This window comes from Lutjanus erythropterus, chromosome 5, assembly GCF_056507025.1.
Source record: "Lutjanus erythropterus isolate fLutEry1 chromosome 5, fLutEry1.hap2, whole genome shotgun sequence".
Taxonomy (NCBI): domain Eukaryota; kingdom Metazoa; phylum Chordata; class Actinopteri; order Lutjaniformes; family Lutjanidae; genus Lutjanus; species Lutjanus erythropterus.
Genome location: NC_139321.1, coordinates 32732476 through 32754353, shown reverse-complemented (window position 1 = coordinate 32754353; position 21878 = coordinate 32732476). Strand labels below are relative to the sequence as shown.

At 37.2% G+C, this 21878-nt stretch overlaps 1 protein-coding gene across 1 annotated transcript in view; it reads left to right on the top strand.

The window, feature by feature from the left end:
* Positions 1 to 2885: 2885 nt before the first annotated feature.
* Positions 2886 to 21878, top strand: part of fam13b (family with sequence similarity 13 member B) — a 99334-nt gene continuing 80341 nt past the window's right edge. Inside the window, exon 1 of the mRNA XM_084719676.1 lies at positions 2886 to 3101. The gene's annotated coding sequence lies outside the window, so the exon portion shown is untranslated. The remainder of the gene's footprint in view (positions 3102 to 21878) is intronic.

Genomic DNA, 21878 nt, shown 5'->3' with positions numbered 1-21878 from the left:
AATGATGCAGTGGGTGAAGTTATGATGTATCAGGCCTTGGATAGACATATATGTGTTAGTGGGATTGATACATTGTTGGTTTTGCCTTTTGTTTTTTTCATGGGATTTGTTGACAATAAGAAAAATACAGAATGTTATCAAATGTATCCTTTAAAATTTACAGTGGACTGTGTTACTGTATTATGTTTACCAGTGCATAAAATGTCAACATTTTAAACTTTCTTCTAGCACTGAAAGGAAGACTTTGATCAAAAACTCCAGCGCTCAGAATCATACTTACTGTCGACATACAAAACAGCATTCATTAAATACATTACAGTGTATACGTATTTAGATATACTGCAGGCATGTCATTTGTTCTGCTTCTGATCATTTCACTGTCTCCTACAGTCAGACATGGGTGATGTTACTGTTATCTGATCTTATCTCTCCTCCCTCAGATCTCCTCCACAATGCTGTCAAACGTGTTTTGTATGCCGTGAATACACTTTGTAACAACGACTGTTGGGTGTTGTTTTGTTGCCACCAAACAGAATTCACGCACAGATATATCTACATATATACAAGAACACCACATTTTCTTTACCTTTTGAAGAATGTGCATTACTCTTGTTTTATATCTTATATATAAATATATATGAAGATGCATTTTGTAAATGGACCAGTATAGCCTATATGTTAGTGAGAATGAATTCACCTAGGGACTTTATAGTGTCATGTATATTGTATTACTGCATTATAGTTGTTTTTGCTATTTAAATCTTGGTTTGGTAACAGATATTTGGAGGGTGAGTGTTTGGACTGGCCCACCAAACACACAGTTAAACATTCCATTGAGTGTAAAACAATAAAAACAGCAATAAAGTGTCTATAGAGCAGCTCATGTTTGCATTTGACTCATTTAATTATTAACTAATGGAAACTAAAACACAGGAGAAGCAATGTTGTGGGAGGTGTGAAAAGGGATAGGACATATTTAGGTGCTGTGAGACAAGCTGTCCACCAGGTGGTGGTATTTGCCAACTGATTTTCACACGCACAGGCTGCTTACAATAAATGATCATATTACAGTAATACAGGCAAGAACAAAACAAAACAAAAATCTAATCTAATTAGTCTTGTCTACAGTCTGATGGATGCTGGTACCTTGAGGCCTCTGTTACTTCTATAATATACCACATGCAGACTTGATAAATTCAATCAGATGTAGCAATATACAAATGCAATGACCTCTGATTCTCTTTATATATAATATATAGAACTGCAATCACTAGTTCATGTATTTAACATTCAGTGGTAAAAGCACTTATGTGATTTTCTGGATATTATTGATACATTAACCTGTAACTATCACTATGACAACAGAGCAAATTCAATCTGCTGATGAAGACAGTGAGTTGGATGGAAGCTCCATAAAAAGCGGGTTAGTTGACCTTAATAAACTGTAACAATTATTTGAATGTTTTGTGTGACGTGAAGACTCTGTTGAGTACTTAATAATACGTTAACAATGTCTCAGATTTGTTATTCTGCAAAATAACAGATGAATGCAGCAGAGTTCAATATTTTCAAAGTGTAAATAGATGCACATAATTAAAACACGGAGGGAGGGTTGTAACACCATATATTTGCACCAATCGTATGTGCATATCAATTTGTGAGGTGATTTTGTGGGATGGATTAGAGGAAGGAATTAAAGTAAAAATATCAGATTTTAAAAAGATGTACAAAGAAATGACTTTTGTGGGGTACATAAATGAGGAAAGGGAATGTAATGAATGCAAATGGTGGTATTGTTGTTATTAATTTTCTTGTCTCTTTCCACATTATTGATTGGGGAGTCTTATTCATTAAGTATGAAAAGGATGAACATAGTGATTTAGGTGTGGGGATGGACACTTTGGCAGAAAATGGATTTATGTGATTGATTGATTGATTGATTGATTGATTGATTGATTGATTGATTGATTGATTGATTGAGTATTGATGGATTAGTATAGAACAGGGGTATGACTACACAAGCATGTTCCTTCTTCCTCATCCATTTCAGACATAAAATGTTCATTTATGCTTCTTATTGAATGTCTTTTGAATATGTTCACCATCATTTATTTATTTACATATATATATATTTTAACTATTTGAGATAAAGACATACAATTATTGAGATAAATTAATAAACAAACTAACCATCAAATAAAACAGCAATTATCTCTGTATTTTTCAGTGGCAAAATGTAACTAAGTAAATTTACTCAATTACTGTACTTAAGAACAATTTTGAGGTACTTGTACTTCACTTGAGTCTTCTCTTTCTATGCCATATTTTTATTCTACTCTGCTACATCGCAGAGGGCAAAAAATAATAATAATTTTATGTATTTTCTATTACCCTATATAGTTTGTTCTTTTGTCGTTGTTGTTTATAGTTCTTTATAGTTAGGGCTGCAATCAACAGTTACTTTCACTGATGATTAATCTGTTGATTATTTTCTCATTCAATCGTTTTGTTGTTTGGTCTCTAAAATATCAAAAAATCATGAAGAATGCCGATCAGTGTTTCCCAGAGTCTGAGATGAAATCCTCAAATATCTTGTTTAACCCACAAATATTAAGTTTGTTCAGCATCGAAGAACTCAAGTATCAGTTGGGCTCATATTTCTAATGTGAGACTTTTATTTGAAACAAAGTATTTTTACAGTGTGGTATTTGTACATTTAAGGTAAATGTTCTCAGTTCTTCTTCCATCACTGTATGTTTCAAGTTTGGGGTCTGAGCCTGTCTGAAAGGGTCAGTATTTGGCAGCTGTCTCCCGCTGTGTTCAGAGTGAGAGAGGCGGGGTCAGTATTTGGCAGGTTCGTCCCTTGTGGGTGTGTGTGTGTGTGAGATTCGCTAAGCAACGACCTGCAAACGGGCATCCGAGCCAGTCCGAGCAAAAAACAGGAACCACATTATTTTCGAGTGTCTTTGAAATGTTCCCGACGATATTTCTACGCCGCCTGCTCTGATCTCATCGAAGTTGCCGTCTCTCCAGACGTCGGCTACAGAAACCAAACCAGAAATTAATGCATCTTGCTCCGCGTTCCTGTTTGTTTTGACCTGGTAAGGTACCCCGTAGCGACTGATTAGCTTGCTTTGCTAACAGCGCTTCTTCTTCTGGTTCACTCAGCATCTTAGTGGCTAATGCTAGCCAGCTAAGCTAACTGTGTCTGACGCTTTGCGTTGCCTCTTCAATTAATTATGATTCATGGGTACTTTGTGAATTTGTCCTCCACAGTTGTGTCTTTATTTAGAGGCTAACATGAAAGTGTTCAGTGTGTGTTAAACCGTTTATGGCTTAATTTGTGCTCACTGGGAGCTAACGGCTAACGGTTAGCCAACGGTAGGCAGTTCCATCACATCTGTGGCTCCTCTGCAGGCAGAAAGCTAACTCTGAGACAGAAAAAGAAAAACTGTAATAAATAATTAAATATTTGAAGCTTTTTGGATGCCACACGCAAAACTGAGCGATGTCACTTGTTTTCAGACTTGCAGACATTTCATATTGTAGTTGTCCATTAATAGTTGCATGTGAAGAATGTGAGATGCAATCCAGAATCACTTGGTTTTGATGGTAATTTAACTCAATCGTTTACACAAACATACATTCTGTGTTTCTGTTGCCAGAAGTTCTTGTTCTTTTGGGATGTCGCCGGTAGTTTCGTTTTCTGTTCTGCTTGCTTCTGGAGAGCTTCATCAGTTTCACTGATGCTCCAGCCCTGTTATAATCAGCTGTCTGTGCTGGAATGTTCTGGTGTTTTGTGGCACAGTCTTTGCCATGAGCTAGGTTAAACGGTTGTGCCCGTGCTGTTACCGGTGAATAGACTTTTATGTGGAATAATACTGGGACTTCTGTCTGACTCATCTGAAGACTTTCACATTCATTGCTGGGCTCTCTGAAATCCTTTGCACATTGCATAATCGTATCCGGCCATTGCCCTGAATTAGATCGGATTGAGCTCTGTACATATGGTGCACTATAGGCGTAAGTAAACCGCCATGCATTATAAAAGTACACTGTAGGGTACTGGGCACACGCAGACATTATTGTGCATACATATGTATGTACATAGGCACACATACAGTACATGGGTGATGTAGGTTAAAATAGGATAAATAACTGTCACACATTCTTGGGAAGTTATAGTCTATATTAAGTTAATTTGCAACATTGTAAAGCTGAAACCATTAATTAGTTATTTTGATAATTAACAAATTGTTTAAACATCCAGTGTTTAAGATTTACAGAGATATATTGGTAGCATATGTCAGAGATGGAGTACAATATTCAATAGTGTTTTTTCATTAGCATAATCATCTGAAAATACAGCTGAAATACATTTAGTAATGAAGTAATACGGGTAGTAGATTTAAAGGGATAATTCAGTCATTATCTACTCACCCTCATGCTGATTGAAGGTTGTGTTTAGTTTTTGAGTTTAAAAAAACAAAACAAAATGCCACCATACTGCTCGTCTGGTGTACTCAAAGTCTCCTAAAGCCCTGACATGCCGTTTACTTGCGTGCGCACACCACACACACCTGCTCAGACGGTGTGCCTGTGCACGTGGCTCCACGCTAAGGATCTACAGTGAAGATTTAGGCTAAAAACATGGTGTAAATTATGTTTTTTCAAGTCTCCTAGGCATGTTGGGGCTTTAGGAGACTTGGATTACAGCAAATGAGGAGTATGAAGGCATTTTATGTTTGAAAACTGGTCATCATTCACTTCAGTTGTTTGGGAGATTCTGCAACACACTGTTTTTTTGTGAAACTCCAGCAGTGTTTTGTGGACTAAAAAACAAAACCCGACCTTCAATTGGCATGAGAATGAGTAGATAATGACTGAATTTTCATTTTGGGGTGACCTATCCCTTTACTAGACTGAAAAAACCAAACAATCCCAAAACTACCATACTGATGAGCTGACCTGTCCTTTTTATTAATAATTCCCTCAGCTCTGCACTCATCTTTTCACCGCATCATGTTTCTGTTGTTGTGTCACATGTTGATGATGCACCTGATCAACACACCTGTTAAACGATTTGCAGTTTGCCACATGTAGCACACTCTATTATCAAGGAATATGATGATATGATTTGTTAATGATATGAGCTAAGATGTATTTGTTTAACTGCTTTAATGGCAGTTTGCATACAGCGCATTTAAGTATATCTACATGTCCTTGAACAATTTATTTCTTATTACTATTGATGAAGTGATTTGTGATACATATCACTATTGTTTTATTACCCAGGCTTAGTTTCTACATTAGTCCAGAACAGACTAACCAAATTTTGGCTCTCAGTAGAATTGTTTGTGTTTTTCATTTGTGCAAGTTTCTCTGCCACTTTCTCCTACTCCTTTGGAAAGGGGAGGGTGAATGATGTGTTTGCAGTCTGCAAGCTCACTGCTAGATGCCACTAAATCCAACACACTGGCCTTCTAAGTAATATTTCAACATAAATGGGAAGCCATGCCAAGTTATAGCTTTTTTGTGATAATCTAATATTAGGCATGTTAATCATTTATGAAAAATAATTGTTCTTTTCAGTCCTACAACATTGCTTATGTCAAGAGGCCTTGTTATTGATGATTACATTTTATCAAATCAGGCAGACATAAAAGGATACAAACAGACTGAAACATGAATTGGAATTCAGAAATTAAAAGTATGATGGAGTAGAAAAATCTGAGGAAAACAAAGCCTGTACTATAAATCTGTATTAAAGTGAGAACAAGCCTGAGAAAAGTGTGTTCAACACTGACATAAAGTAATATATATACTCTAATAATGCTTTTGTGCTACTGTAATTGGGAGCTTTTTGGTTCTTGACTCCAGTATCTCAGCAACAGCCACAACCCAAACAAGTTGAATTTGAACTGCAGCTAGTACACATGATCTAAAGTCTTATCTTAGGGCTTATGTAAATCTGTCCTATAGCTCAGTAAAGGTTAACCTGTTAGCAAAACAGCTAGCTTATTGTGTAAGACGCATCAGATATGTCTGCAGACAGACCAGAGTAAAGGTCAACTTGACTGTGGTGCTGATGTTGGAAAAATGTAAGTAAAGCTGTTGTTGAGTCAGCTACTGTAATACACTTTTGATTGATGGTGAAATACACTCAGTTGCTAGTGTCAGGCACTTATTCCTCTCATTAAGTTTCAGCAATAACCATGGCCTGTGACCACAAAACGTTACTTGGTTGCCACCAAGTTTTATTCCCATACTGTTAGCCTTCACCAACCCAACATTGCAGTTCCACAAACATCCTGATTCCTTTGTGTCTTCTAATGCAACATTCTACAAAAACAGCACACAGTACTCGTTGCCAGCTAGCATTGTCGTTTCTGATGAAGTATGGATTTACGGAGCATGCTGAAATTGTTAATGCAGTCCTTGCAAGAATCAGAAACAAAAAAGATGGGCTATGAAAAAATAAAACGGCAACAAAAATTTAGGAGTTAATGGAAGCAGCAGTTTAAATGCTGAGAATATGACACATCCAAAGGCGTAGTCTACTTCCATGTGTGCTGCCAGTTTCCCGGACTAGCAAGAAATCAAGCTTATTCTTCATTTGAAACACCACATCACGTTTCATGGGAAAAGTGAACAACACACGTGTCACAGTTAAGGACGGCTGTATTAAGTTTAATTGAATTGCCATTTTTGTATTGTTTTTACATAATTTTACAGTGGCTATTGAAGATGTGCTTTGGCAACCGGATGTTTAGAAAATATTTTTAAAAATAGTTCTTTGGGATTTTGCATACCATATATTCTCATACCCCTCTCTCTCCCCATGTCTCCTGTCTGTCTCTACACTATTCTATCCAGTAAAGACATAATAGATAGACAAAATATAGATATGTCAAAAAAGCAGCAGATACTCAGTGTTGAGATGTTGTAATTTGTACCAATTATCAAAATACTTGCTGAATTTTTTTCTGACTTATAGACGGACTGAATAATAATTTCAGCTCTAACTAAGCACAGTTTGAGAGATTAGTATAGAGCTACAATCTTATATTAAAGACAGTCATTTCAGGACAGGTGTATTTTAAATGCTGACTCAATTCTGAGACAATAAATACAATGTCAGTGAGACACTCGAGGCATTGCCATGATAAGTATTTATTCTCATTAAGTGTACCCCAGCTGAACTTGTAGCCTTTTATGTGAAGGGTCTCACGTATGCACATACCGACAGTGTCAAAACTCTCCAACCTCCTGCCGTGTGAGATAAGACAGTGTACGTAAGATGACCCATAGTTTTTGTATGGAAGGAAAACACACATACACACAGCAGTCACAGCAGTGTCATAACCACACAGCTGCCTGCAGTGTGGGATTGTTGTTGCCAGGTCAGTGAGTGGTTGTTTTAGACTCTGTGGACGGGGGCCAAGCTAAAGCAAACGTGGTCCAAATCTCTCTAAAGCTGGACCCGCTCTGCCAGAAATTCACCAGATTTAATCTGTCTGCTTGTGCTGACACCTGTATGGAAATATGTTTCAATTTTATTGGTTAAAATATAATTAGATTTTATAATTAAGCATTTAACTGGCTGTTTTGCGGGATAGAAAGATTAGAATGAGCTGACATTTATAACTTACGGTAATAAGTAATCAAAGTAGTGCAATTGGATAGAAATACCATGATGCAGTGTACAAAGGATAAGAGATACTATATATCAATATCTAACAAAAAGCCTTGGAGCATTATCTTGTGGTGTACATTAAGCCAAAATGGGCTCAAAGCAGCTTCACGCAGTGTGGGGCTGACCTGGCCCCAAGATTGTGTAAATGGAGATTGTCCATTAGGCAGCTGAAATAACAAAGGCTTCTACGGGGGGAAAATCTTTTATTCATGTTATCTTTCTCTACGAATATCAGAGAAAAGACCCACAAGAACAGTTTACTCTCAAATACAAGAGTATAACTATGCTAAGAAATACTGTAATCCATCATTCAGATGCATGTTCATTTAACATAGGCCTAGTAAAATCAAAGAGTCAAGATGTTAGACGAGTTTAATATTTGCTGTACCCTCAGAATGTAGAAAATAAGTAATAAAGCTTGCTTACACTTTCAAAAACATCTTTTCTTGATTAATCACATATTTGCCTTGCATTTGATTGTAAGCACAAAAAACAGCAGGAGACTTTGATAAGGTGAAACTCTTGGTCGATTAACTGAGTAGTTGATCAATAGAAATTAATTGGCAACTATTTTTATAATTGATTAATTGCTTGAGTAATTTCTTTAATTGAAATGTAAAAAAATTGCAAACTAGTTCCTGTTTTTCAAATGTGAGTGTTTGCAAGTTTTCTCTCTTACTGTCTGTTTATTTTATCCATAAATAGGTTTTCAGTTACATACCTAGATAATGTACAGTTTCACAATATAAAATTACACATAGTGATAGAAATTTTATCCATATCCCACCCTCCAAACTACATATTTACATTGAGTTTTTTATTAATGATTTCTATTCATAATCTGTGGAGCACACTGGTGGACGAATGGGATTCTTAGGGCTGGTTTTGACATCATCTTATTGCTAGAAGGATGTCACAAGGTAATAACAGACAATTTGGTGAGAGAAAGTCTTAATTTTGCTGTAGACATTAGACAGACGCAAATAATCTTTATAATGCCTGTACATTGCTGTATAATATGATATTTTTTGTACTACAGTCCTGTGAGAAACAAAGGGCAACAGCTTGAGTATAAGAAGAAGACAGATGGAAAAATCCTGTGCTGGACGGCTGGTTGGACTGCAGTAATCTGGGGCTGAGAACATGTTCTTAGTAGATTTAAGAGCGGTGCTCTAACTATACAGCATCTGCTGAATGTGTGAAGCCACTAGAGAGATGGCACAGTGATGAAAGTCATATGACTGGATATGGAAATACAGGATGACAAACAGTCATAGCCCATCTCTGTAACCTTTGGCACCATTTTCTACACTTGTTTGGTGGATGATTGCAGTAGATTAAGTCTGGTCTTCCGTTTTAAGCTATTTTAAAACCGATGTGTGATTGGAAAGCCCCATGTAGGCTAAATGTCTCTTCACACATTGGTCGCTACATATTTAAAGGGATAGTCCAATTTTCTTGATGTAGGGTTGTATGATGTACTTGATGCCAGGTCTAGGTCTAGGTGGACTTTTTTTTTAAGTGACTGAAATACCTTTTGTTGCTGACTGTGTCCACAGTGGTACGTTACTTAGATTCTGTGCTGGTGCCCCCTCTGCTTCTCCAAACTGGGTTGTATTGAGCAACATCTACAACCCCATATAAAATAATCAAAGCTGTCACTTTAAGTCCACTTACTCAGAATCAGATACATTTCTGACAAAGTAAAAATTACAAAAAAAACTATTGAATTTAACCAAAGGGAACATGCACTGTCACTTCATGTATGCTATGTGAGAGAATCCTTTGAACTGCACTGTCATTTTGCTTGGTCACTGATTGCATGCTTCCCTGTCTGCTCATTTGTCAGCGTAGTCTCACAACTGGTGTTTTGATCTATTGTTTACACACAGGCGCGCACACTCACACACAGATGGAAATGACAAGTCATGTACTATCCTGCGTACGCTGTTTGTTCTGTGATAATTGACTCTCATTCAATCCATGTACAATAGCTCATAGATGGTTTATTCAATGAGATTTAACCACAGGCTTGGGATTTCCTCATTGATTCACTGTAGTCTCACTTCCTCATTGCACTGTCATTGCTTTCATAGAGCTGTCAGGCATGTACAGAACATAAAGGCAACACATGGAGAGGGATCTTTTTTTAATGCAGCAAAGGGAGAAGCATACTGGCTGGTATTTTAGTGTGCAGTGGTCTAGAAATTTCCATCAGCACAAGACAGAGCAAGAGAGAGAGGTGATTTAGATCAATACTAAATCAATAAAGCTCAATGTCATTGTCTCAGATGAGGCTGGGCCCAGTGACTCTGGCAAGCTCTGCTAAGGTTGGATCACACTTTGTCTACGATGCACTGTGGATGTGAGTTTTAGTTCTGTGTTGTGAATCGCACAGTGAAACACTTTGTGCACATTTTAGGCCTTAGGCCTGGATAAAGAAGGACTAACTGTCACAGTCAAACCTAAGAGTATCATGACCCCTTTATTGTGGACCAGATCCTCAGCTGACTGTGATGTTGCATCCCTACATATAAATAAACAGGGCTGCCTCAAAAAGTCAATGTTTCGAGTCATCCGTTGACACACACATTTTTTTTTTGTATCGCTGTACTTTTGTTTCTCAGCTTTAGTCATTGTACCAGAGCAGTGCAGGAGCAGCATGGCAGGCTGTAAACTTTACAAACTGAACCTCAAAATAACCACAAAACTAACTGTGATTGAAGCAGAGGAAATTGAAATGGAGGGCAGCATGAGGCAAGGCAGCACAACTCCAATCTGCTGGCTGCACCAATGCTCTCTGTTCTGATAATGACTGTCAGTGAATTCTAACCCACTAAACTGCTCTTGAACTGTTTTCACAACACAGATGGCAAAGAAAGGCATTAAAACATGAGGTAGGCGAAAACGTAAGGGTCATGGAGACAAATATAGGAATCTAGTGTGTCAGTGAAGTGGAAAAAAAGGAACAAATAGTTGAATCTTCATAAAAACAGCCAAATCTGATGCATCTGACAAAATACTGAGTTGGGTACAGCCCTAAAATAAACAGATTAAATTGTCAATAGACATATTTTTTTTGGAAGGTTTGTTCTGAATGGTTGGTAGACCAATAAAAAAAGTATAAAATGCAGTCCGTTTCCCGTTTGATGGGTGTTTTATTAGCTGCATTAGCCAAAACAGATGTTCTTGTCTGCTTCTTTTAGCCATTAAAAGTTTCTCCGTCAGTTCCACAAGATGTATTTTATCACATTATCAGTGTTGTAATATAAATAACATATGACATATACCAGGATATAAATGATGCAGATGGTTGTTTTAATGTTCCCACCTCTAATTTATGCACAGATAATGGATTCAACACATTCAGTGTGATGCTGTGTCCTGAGCCTGAGTATTCAAAATTATGATAACAGAGTTCCAACACAAGGGTGGAATGAAACTTGCTTGAATGAAACCCCTATTTCTGGTATTTAGTGTCCATGCTCAATCTGTTTTATAATTAGCTTTCATTTGACACAGGTTAGTTTTTGAAACCCTCAGACTCTACATTACTTTTTAATTGGAGAAACCGTCCTCTAACCAGTGAGCATGAATCAGATGTTTTACTATGTTGCATGTCAACGTAGCTAGTGAAGTGGTATTCACACAAGGGCAGGGGGTTTGATTATGTAAAGGTCAGACACCAAAAATAGAGCTCTTGGGCAAATTGTAAAGTTCACATGCAATTATATTGCTTAACCAGACATTTCATAAGAGTTTTTATGGAAGGATTAATTGTAATCTAAAGCTTTTCTTTGGTATTCGGAAAAATGTAAGTTTGATTGATTTGTAGACTCAATAAACAGATGAACACACAAAAAAAGAACCTGCATGACTGCTTACCCAGATAGCAACCGAGCAAACTTCATGCAAATGTCCTGAACAAAACGCTCTCCACTCCCACAGTTGCCAACACAGAGCTGCACTTGTTTCCACTGTAGGCGTTGAAGCTTTTTGCAGTGTCACAGCCCCTCGGGCCAGTGAAGAATGGATCTTATTTTACTGTTTCTCCTAAAGAGCACTTGTATGACATGTCTACCCTTCTGAAAAAATGTAGTGGAGAGTGATATGAAAGGTTGGAGACCATGATAAACTGGAGTGTAGTGAAGCAGGCTTGAGACGTGAAGATTACCAGTTCAGAGAAACTACCTCCTCCTTCAGTAAATGCTATTAAGCGGAGCACTTAACCCTGGCGGTAGGAGTGCATAGTGGCAATTAACAGCTAGCTGCTGAAGGCTTTGGTAGCACTGGGGTGAAACTGTTCAGCATGGCTGATTAGAGCGTAGGTACCCTGGCATCTTTTTATCTTTTTTTTAAGGTGAATACAGGATAGACTAAATCTCTGCGATGCTGCACAAACAACGAAAGTCACCTTCCAGGTAGAAACTTGTAGTTGATTTGAATTGTGGAGATATGTCAAATTGGCCTGCTTGTTTATTTCTTGTTTAACTTGTACTGTAAATGTTGACTGTAACATTTAAAGATGTATAGTTAAACAGGATGGTCCAACCTCTCTGACATTCCTGCTACGCTCATTTTATGTACTGAGTTGCTTTGCTAGTACCAGTGATAAACTACCCAACTGCGATATCTCACTGCTGGTTGGATTTTTGTCTGGTTTGGGGTAAACTCAAGCTGACATTTTCTTTAGTCTGTGGCACAACAGATAAATTAGGTCTCCAACATAATATTAATGTGATATGAAAGCATAATACATGCTTTCTAAATGAATAAGATATGCACACTTTGTAATAACATCATGAAAAATGAAAACAATCTGTTGCTGCCATTAAACATATATACATGATATAGGTGCTTTCTGCACCTATGGTACTATCATAGAAAACAAAGAAAAGCAAACATTTTTGCATGAAAGGCAAAGGCAACTTTATTTATATAGCATCATTCAGACACGAGGCAATTCAAGGTGCTTTACAAGAACTTAGAAATACATTAAAATAAAACATTAAAGGAACATTAAAAGTGAAAAAATGAAAAATGGCTCAAACAGTTTTTAACTATTACAATAATAATTTTCTAATTTTCTGCAAATATACTGATTATTTCAGTTCTATGACAAATAATTGGCTAGATTGGTCTGAGTACATGGAACAAGATTATCTCTGTTCATCTCCTCAAGTAGATATATTCATCAGATCTGAAGGCTTCAAAGAAAGGAGAAGAAAGTTCAGGATGACTAGTTAGATATATTATTTAAGCCTATTCAGTCTTTTCTTCACACAATATAATATACATCTTTAAAAAGATCATTATTTTCATTGGATATTCTCTGCATCTTTGAAATAAATAAAGGGAAGTCTCTGCTACTAGAGTTAGAGATAACAAGGCCTGAAAAAGCCCACGTCCCCTGAAGACATGTGCTTATTAATTTATCACTGACAGGGCTAGCCTTGGAGGAGAAGCTAAACTAGGCTAGGGCAGTGAACTGCTGCTACTTATTCAAGGGCAAACACTGGCTTTACTGCCTCTATATCTTTTCTCCTGCTCTGCTTCTCTTTACCTCACCAACTCTTTCCCTGTCACATCCTTTCTCCCCGCTGCTTTCTCTCCTCTAATCTTCCTCTGCCATTCTCTTTCTCATGCTCTTTTATCCTCCATAATGCTGTCCCACCTCTTTTATTTTTCCTTTCATCCATCTGCGTCTAACCCTCATCCCGACTTGACTTGCTCATATCTGCTATGATTTTAGAACTGTAATCAAATGCTGATCCACTATATTCTACAAACCTGGTGGCTACTTAAAGTAAGACTTTGAATAATGTATAGTTTGCACTCTCAAATTAATCATTTATTCAGCACTAATTACTAAGTTGATTGCTCGTACTGACTCCTGACTTCATATTCCTTCATATTCTATCACTAAATGACAGAATTGATACTAATTGTGTCAAAATATTATTAAATTCTTTCCCTGAAATAATTAGCTTTAAGCTACAAGTAGCTATAGTAGATAGTTTCCTCAAATCACTGTAGTTTTTCCCTCATTTTGACTTTATGTTATTTCATTAAATAGACCCCCTTTCATGGTTGTAGGGCTGCAACTAATGATTATTTTAATGACTGATTAATCTGCCTGTTATTTCCCAATTACTTGTTCAGACTATAAAATGTCAACAGATTTTGAAAAATGCTCATAACAATTTCTCAGAGTGACATCTTCAAATTGTTTCCTTTTTTCCAGCCAGCTGTCCAAAACAATCTTCTTTTACTGTCAAAAATGAGCAATAAATTCTTACATTTATGAAGCTAAAACCAGCAATTGTTTTTGCTTGAAAAACAACTGAAATGATTTATCAATTATCAAGAGAGTTGGCAATTAATTTTCCTTTGATTGACTAATCAGTTATTATTATTGTTATCTTTGACAGTGATTCGTTCTCTTAATGCCTTCTCATTTTCCATTGCATTATGTTTAAAAAAAAAAAGTAATTCTAGGTTGCAGATTAATAATTTGTCATCAAAATACTAATTCATATAAATTTGAGGATATTAATTATTGCTGTTTTTACCTCTGATTCCTTCCAGGCTCACAAATATTGCTCTCACTCTGCTGTTGTCAGTCATGCTATTCACCCCAATTTGAAGTAGGTTTGTAGACGGGAAAGTCAAGTGATTATTGACAAATGGCACAGCAGTAATGAGGTCACATGTAATAGAGTTCATTGTAGCAACAGTACAGAAAGACAAGCAGATACAGAGACTGCATGCTGAGTAGCATTGCATGGAAAATAAACTGACAGAACAAGAAGTTGTGCAGAGGTGCAAGACAAAAAGGATGTTTGTGTGTGTTTCACAAAGCTTGCTTTTCGTTCATAGGGATGTTTGCATGATGAAGACCTTGTAGGTCAATGTTGCGTCAGTAAAAATGTTTCTGAGCTTGGAAGTCTTGGGTGTGTGCACAACCTGTGTTTTGTCTAGCCTAAATAAACAGACATACTCTAGTAAGTAGGTTGACAGCTAGACAGACAAAGATGCAGATTAGCTCCGAGCTGTCACATGTTAAATTATATGACTACATGCTTCAATTTTTAGTAGAAGAGTGTAATTCTAACTCATGCCATGCAGCTGGGTTGATTTAGTAGAGTTCAGAGTATTCAGATTATCCTTGTGTTGCACCTGCCTACTGGGTTGCCAGAATTCAACCCTGAATTTTTAGTAGTAACTGAAAATCAAATATAGCATCGGTCACTTGGGCAGAAAGCCTTCTGTTCAGGCCAGCTTTTTTTCTATAACCTTTTTAATTGATAATAACTGGTACTCACTAGTTGCGAGAATCAGCATGTGAAGGGAGTCGCTCGGCAAGCGCTTTAATACATGAATAAAGACACACTCACCTAGACTCTTTTGTTGTTTAAATCCCTATTATGCATGTGTCATACTCATTATTAGAGAAACAGATACAGAAGGAGACAGTGAGGAGTTTTTTTTTTTTTTTAATTTATGTTACATGTTAGAACATCAAAATGTTGTCATTTTAAAGACAAAAGACCAACTTAAACTTACTCTGCTATTGTTGTGCACATGGACTACACATCATGCATTTATTATTGACCTTATTATTATAGACGTCATTCCTCACCCTAGGAGGACTCTTTGCTAATCGTAGACAGTTTATGCGCATAAGCAGGTTTAGGTCAGCATTTACAACACTTAACCTCAGGGCATATAAAGTGTGTGTATGTGTGTGTTTGTGGGTTTTAATAGGAGTTACTGCTCCTCTCTGTGTACGGGTATGCGCTTAGACCACAAGGCTTTCATTTGCAAATGTTAATACTTTTAACCCCTACTCCCCATAGTGTCTTGTACAATGTAGACTGACAATTGTGTATAGTGTACTTGTGTTGCTAAAAACAAGTAGATTAACATAAAATGCAAGCTTCTTATAAAGCAGGTTATTAATAGACTTCCTGTTACACAGCTTCTTGCAAAGCAGTTAAATATCCTGGATGCCTTGCTCACCTAATGTTAGTTGAAAATTAACACCATTTCCTCAAGGTGACACATTATGAGTGGTATTTAGGAGTAAGTGAGCAGGTTTCAGTTTTAAAGCCATAAAAATTTTGTGCATAGCATCACCATGTGCACATGGAATGGCATTGAAAGAGTTCTATATTTTAATGAAATGAATCGGCCCGAATAGAAGACAGTTGTATTCATAAGATGGCACCACTTCTCCAACAATAATAATCTGTTGGAAAAAGACTTTCTGAGGTACAGCACACAATACACTAGTCCAGATGGGAAATTTTATCTGAGATATTTTTCATCCAAGGAGAAGAGAGTTCTCATGCTTGAAGTGTTTTTCCCTGTAAAAGTGAAACATGAAATATTTTCATTCAAGTAGACTTTTGCATATTGTTTAGCTTGTCTCTCAGTCACACACTCACTCCTTCATGTCAGGCTCTTGAAAGCATTCAGCAGTATTTTCTCCAGCAGTTCAAATTTCTTTCACTTGTCTTTTTGGGCTTCTCATCATCAGTGATGGTGGTACTTCTTTGCTGCTTCACAGAAGGGATGATTCACTCTATTGTCATTTTCTGCATTCGATTTTGGGCGGCAGAAACCGGCGCACTATGAGCAGACCTGAAGATACCCGCTAGTCTAACAAGAGTAAGGCTACAAGGGTAGCAAGAATATGAGATTTTCATGGTAGTGTCTCAGAATCTTTCATAGATTCAGGGTATATGGAATTAGGCACTTATCAGTTACAATGACCCTTTTGTCGGGGTGGGGTGGGGGTAGACAGGGGGTGGGGCATTGAACAACAGAAGTTTGGCTACGAAAGTTTGCTCTGTCGCCACCAAATATTCCATGTAAGTGGCCCCCTGTGGCCACCAAGTTTTTATCGCCATATAGTGCACCTTCACAGCAAACACTCATAGCTAGCTAGCTGCTGATATGCCGGAGCTACTGATGTTTGCTAAACCTTCTCAAACTGCTAAAGTGATCCTTACCGAAGAACCAGAAACACACACACACACACACACACACACACACACACACACACACAAAAACGGCAACAAAAATTTAGGGGTGAATGGAAGTAAGAGTTTAATATCTGAGAATAGAAACAATCGGAAATGACGCCTTCAGAAGACATCACATCACAATTGATGGGAAAAGTGTACAACATAAGTGTCAGTTGAGGAAGGATGTCTTAAGTTGCATTAAATAGTTTTTTTTCTGCGTTATTTTTACATAAGTTTACATTTTAGCCACCATAAATGTACTTTGGCCACTGAATGTAGGGGCTCGGTGGCCCTTGGTGCCAGTGCTTAAAATATTAGTGTGTATCCATGCCAAAGATAAGCAAATGTACATGGTATCCTAACAGTCAATTTTCATACTATGATATACAGTGATACCAGTATACTGCTTAGTAGGTTTATATTTTTGTTTGCTTGTAGCAGGAACTTCCTTTTTAAGAGGACACAGTGTGACAGGATGTTTTCATTCCATTTGTGACAAAGTAGATGAGGATCTCAGTCATCTATTTGGTGACTGATGGAAGAGATATGTACCTGTTTGTCCTTGCGCCCATACAGGTTTAACCCACACTTTCACCTCCACATACTGAGGTTTTCCTGATTTGTTTTTTTAGGTGTGTGCTTGTTTGGATGTGACAGCTCATGCGCATACTGGAGAGTACAAGGAAATAAGGCGTTGTGTCAGGGTCATGGGATGTACGTGTTAAGACCCAACACAGTCAAAAACAAAAATACCAGACAGGCATTCATTCTCTCTGTGATTGTTTTGTGGAGATTCAGGCCAAAGAGCAGAGTTCAGTGGGTTCGCTTCTGTGGGCCAGAGGTATTTTTCTGCTTGTTTTACCTTTTTAAGATTTTAAGTCAACAGACTCAATCAACTAACTAGTCCAGACATCTGTTTGTTTGTGAGAAAAGCATATTTTCTCATATTTTCCAGGCCCACCTTAGGGGGGGCGCCAGAAATCACAGGGGGTCCTCAAGATTTTGTGTGTTCTGAGGTCCACAAAATCAGATTTGCACATGTTTACTGATGCAACTGATCTGATTTTTTAAATAAAGTTCTGTGAGCTCAGTGATGATGTCACAGTTCAGATCATGTGACTTACCATATTGTGCAGGTGATATAAATTTACTTTTGATACATTCTTCTAAGCTTTTTCCCCATCCTGGAGGTTGTAGGCTTTGACACGGAAATCTGATCGATCGTAACTTTTGAAGAGGATTCCTGCTGTCTGACCTTTCTATCTGTTGCTTTCTACTTCCCTGATTTTGGGTTGACCATGACAGTTTGGTCAGTAGTGATAGCCTATACAGAGTTGAACTACTTTGATTTCTTTTATTTTTTGTGGATTCAACAATGTGATGCAAGTTGGAGAAAATTTGCTGATTTATTTATAACCTCTAGTGAATATTTAATCTTCTTTTTTGATCGTGCACTTTGTTTTGATGGAACTGAGGCTATTTGGCAGCTCACAGATTAATCATAACAGGTTTTTGTTCTCATATGTGATGCATATAAAATTGTCTTTATGAAATATAAATGTACTCTTCCATTTGTTAAAGCACAGGGCTTTGCTTACATCTACAGCAGTTATTTCAATTATTAATACTGAGTGTATGAGGAAAGGGATTTTTCAGTAAAAATGATATATCAAGCCATCAGGGTATGTTTTTGTTTATATTCTTATTCCATGTTTGTTGTTGTTGTGTATTTAGTATTCAGTTAACTCACTGACTCAAAGTGACTGAAGGTTAAATGTCTCCTTAAAGCTTACTTCACAAGGTTAAACAGTTTTGCAGGTATTGAACATGTGACCTTTCTGTTAAAGGGAACTTGTTGCTGCCACCCTGCAGCTGGCCTTCATCTCTGGACGTGTGCAGGTGCTGCTTTTAGAATATAACTGAAATCTGATATACAGTTGGGTTATTTACATTTGCTGCCGCCACCACTGTGGTAGAGCCGTTGTTAAAACTTAACTGTGAATCAAGATTGGTACAGATTTTCAGATAGGTTTGTTTCCACATCATGCATTGTGTACTTTTTCCTTTGTTTTTAAAGTTAATTTGTCCTTTCTGTCTCTTTAAACTTGAGAGGGATAATGAACTTCATCTTTACCTTTGTTGTAGTTGACTACTACAGTATAAAACAAGCAAACATGCACTTACCTGTGTTGTCTTAAACACCTGTTAGATGTAGAAAACTAGAAATTTGATGCTTTCAGCGTCAGGAATGTCGCCTAAGAATGTTTTCACAATCTGCATTTTGGTTTGTTTGGTGTGTACCAAAAGAAAAAGTGATTCTGATCTGGTTCCTGTTCACACTGACTCTTTAAAAATTATCCAAGAGGAATAAACATGAAGTTTAACAGACAGGTATCTTGTTGATTGAACATTTTTGGCATCTGTCATCCTGCATAAACAGGATCCACATGGGGAAATCAAATTCCGTTGACAAACAAAATGTTAAGCAGCACTTTAATGCCTTTAAATCAAAGAATATTAAATACACACTTAAAGCGATAGTTCACTCAAAAGTGAAATTTCACTCAGTATCTATTCACCCCTGTGCTGATGTGAGGATGGGTGAAGATCTCCAGTTCAGAAAACACTCCTGGAGCTTCAGCGGAAAACAGCGTTGCAGCCAAATCCAATACAGTTGAAGTGAATGGTGACCAGTTTTAGAGTGAAATTTCATTTTTGGGTGAACTCTCACTTTAAGTGTGTATTTAATATTCTTTGATTTAAACATTATTTGTATAATTTGACTGCAATTTGACCAAATGTTATGAATAATAAAGCGGTAGAGGAAGTTTGAAAAGGAGACATTTTCTATGGTAATAATGATAATAATTATTATTATATGATTAACATACAAGCCCAAATGAACCAAGCTAACTGGGCAAATGGACCAGAGCCCGTTCAAACTGAACCAACCAAATTAGGTGTGAAAGCACATTCTTACTGGGTTGTCAAACACAACAGGCTGTACTCATGTGGGCCTATTGCTTAAGGTAACAGTGAAACAATGAAATATGACCAAAAATTGCCAGTTAAAGTCATAGATCCATTAGTTTGAAGGCTTATCAGATGCTGAAATACTGCTTAGCAGTTTATAATACTATGAAATAATCTTAGAAGTCTGGAAAGTCATCATGCAATATTTTTGTTTAGGTGATCGCTATGTAAACAGTAGAATTATCTGTTTCAAAGTTAATTACCAGAAATTGGCATCTCACATCTTAAATGGATGACAGCATATTTTTTTTTCCAAAATTTTCTGTGCCTGCACCAATGCTGGGAAAATGAATGAGGTTGCTAATTTTTTTAACATGGCTTATACTGTCCTGTTCTTTTGCTGTGTATCCCTCTACACACTTTTCTCTGTGTTGTTCTCATATTATCCGTTGGCCACTTTTACCTCTGGTCAGTAAGTTTTCTCTTTCTCTCTCTCACTTACTTCTTTCTTCCTCTCTCTTTGAACACTGCCTTAACTTTCTCTGTTTCCTCTCTTAACAATGTGCCTCATTGTCGAGCAGGAGCTTGTCAAGCATGATATCTGGGATTAAGACATGGAGACGGACATAAAGAAAGAAACACAGACAGACATTCTAGACTGTTCCATTACTGACCAAATCCTCACTATAGAGGCCTTTTAGGGTCAGTTTTCATAGCAGCCAAGGCACTGGTTTGGGAACACTGAGTTCTCTAATCTCAGACTGTCATTGTCCTCATCTGTCTGTTAAAGCTAAAGTGTGTTGAGCTTGGCAGTAACAGGACCACCCTTGTTTAAAAGGTGTCTACGCTATGGTCCTGTGCTTTTGAGGCCCAAGTTGTTGACTCATCATATTCAACAATATGCAGTAGATAAAGTTTTTCTATCTGCTCAGTTTACAAAGAACAAAACAATCTGGTATGTGGTACTTTTTTTTTGTAATTTCAATAGTAGAGGACCTGACCCAATACAAGCCTTTCAGCTCCAATAGTGGGATTTTCTCTAGCTTTTAAAGAGGCTTAGGACCAAGCAGTGCCAGTTCAGTTGTTTTTGGAAAGAATAGAGGCTAAAGAACGCCTTTAGAGGACTCAGCAATCTTTGTTAGCAAACATAAGACTCCCAAAACCCCCATTTAATAAACCTCGGAAAAGGAAAACCTGAAAATGGTTCAGCTCTTCAGGCAGCATCACATACAGAATTGTGAGGTTAAGTATGCTTTGTTCATTTTTACTGTCACAAAGCCAAATCAAACATAAACTTAAAAGGTATTCACTGAAAGGATTTGCTGTAGTAGTCCCTAAAATGGCAACATAGCATAAGAGAAACGTGTACTTTGGCGGTGGAAAAGGTCAAAGAGAATCACCTTTATTTGAGGTACTGTTTAAAACTCTGCTCTGGTTCAGTTAAGTTAATGTGTGCTTTTATCCCTATAAAGACAGTGGGAACACACAAGGGCCTGGACACACCAGGGCGTGCAATGTCTCTTTACAATCTGATGGGTACACAGGTAGTGCTAGTGAACTGACTAGTGGAGGTGGGTGTAGGGCAAGGTATTTAAAAAAGGTCTTGATACGACATAGGACTATGAGAATATCTACAAATATCTGTTGTGATATGTAGTTAGGGATGCACAGATTGACCAACCAGCAACCGGCTGGTTTTCAGCATGGTCCTGATCACTTTTGATTCTTACTATGACTGTGCACCCAATGCATTACCCTAATGTATTAATTACCCAATGTATAAATTAATTTGGAGTTGTGCATGCCGCCACTTTTTATCCACATTTTCTTTAAAATAATATCAGTAAATTCTATGGTATTTTAGGGATGATTATTGGTGCTGTTACAAAATATTAACACAATGAGAATTTTGATAAATAATCACCAGTAATGTGGCTATAATGACTAAATGGGTAAAGGCGAGTAAACAATACAGCCATAAGTGTATGTCAGCCCTGATGAATGTGAATCATACCAAAAGAAGTTCTTAGTTCTTATACTGAAAAAATAGTGTGATTCTGTGACTCAGCTTAACTTAAAGCTTCCGCCATGTTGGCAGAACAGTCTATCCTGCCTACTCCTAAATACCTTTGAGTCATATGTATTGGTCAAATTAGAACTATTAGCAATAAAATATG